The sequence below is a fragment of the Bos taurus genome, chromosome 7 (genome assembly GCF_002263795.3).
Source record: "Bos taurus isolate L1 Dominette 01449 registration number 42190680 breed Hereford chromosome 7, ARS-UCD2.0, whole genome shotgun sequence".
In the NCBI taxonomy this organism is placed as follows: Eukaryota; Metazoa; Chordata; class Mammalia; order Artiodactyla; family Bovidae; genus Bos; species Bos taurus.
The window spans coordinates 56059716-56060820 of record NC_037334.1 but is presented as its reverse complement, the minus strand read 5'-3'; the positions used below and the strand labels follow the sequence as shown (position 1 = coordinate 56060820).

Sequence of the window (1105 nt, the reverse complement as noted above, 5' to 3'; positions counted from 1 at the left end):
TGCATCAGCCATAGTAGACTTAACCCTTATGTTTTTAGAAGTGAAATCAATCAGAAGGTAAGGTTATAAGGGAATAATCTTTCAATGTTTCTGTATAGTCGCTCAGTCATGTCTGACTCTTTATGACTCAATGAACTACAGGCTGCCAGGTTCCTCTGTCCATGGAATTCTCAGACAAGAATACTGGAGTGGGTTGCCATTTCCTTCTCCAGGGGACCTTCCCAGATCAGGGATTGAAAGCACATCTCCTACATTGGCAGGGAGATTAGGAGCCACCAGGAAAGACTTGTAAACTCTTATAAATTCTTCTTTGGAATAAAGCAGGCTTTTACTGCTCACAAGGTTATTTGGGAGGTGCAAATTTGTTTCCCTGTATTCCCCCATTCAATCTGGGCTGCCACAATCAGACAGAAAGCATGAGGACACATTTTTCTTGCATTTGTAGTGGAAGCCCTAGCAGACACAGTGTTTGTTTTAATATAATTGATGCAGGTACAGAGACGGAGAGGGTTCTTGGAATTATGACATGTATATATGTGGGGCAGCTTATAATGCCCATACAGTGCTGAGGCAAGATCTAAAGAATAGAATAACCTAGTGAAGTGAAAGTCACTCAGTAGTGTCCAACTCTTTGCAACCCCATGAACTATACAGTCCATGGAACTCTCCAGGCCAGAATATTGGAGTGGGTACCTGTTCCCTTCTCCAGGGGATCTTCCTAACCCAGGCCAGTGACTGAACCCAGGTCTCCCACGTTGCGGGAAGATTCTCTACCAGCTGAGCCACAAGGGAAGCCCAGAATAACCTAAGGGGGAAATAAAGAAAAGGGCAGGGACCAACGGCATCACTTGACCCTCCATCTCCTATGTTACCTAAAGCCAGGACTACTGCACTGATTTCCCTTTACTGCCATTAGTTCCCCACCTCCCTACTTTATACCTTTGTGCATAAAAAAGTTTGAACTGGACTTTGTCACATGAAAATATCCTGGTTAATCTTTTATGTCTAACTAGAATATATATTTAGAATTTTTAAGCATATTATTTTGTTTTTCCTTATAATGTCAACACAGTTAATAATGTCTATCTATCATATATCTATACAA

General features: G+C 41.6%; 1 non-coding gene across 1 annotated transcript; it reads right to left on the bottom strand.

Moving 5' to 3' along the window:
- Nucleotides 1-368: 368 nt before the first annotated feature.
- Nucleotides 369-492, bottom strand: LOC112447611 (small nucleolar RNA SNORA31). The gene has a single exon (XR_003035804.1). It is a non-coding gene; the product is annotated as a small nucleolar RNA SNORA31 (small nucleolar RNA).
- Between the last annotated feature and the right edge of the window lie 613 nt (nucleotides 493-1105).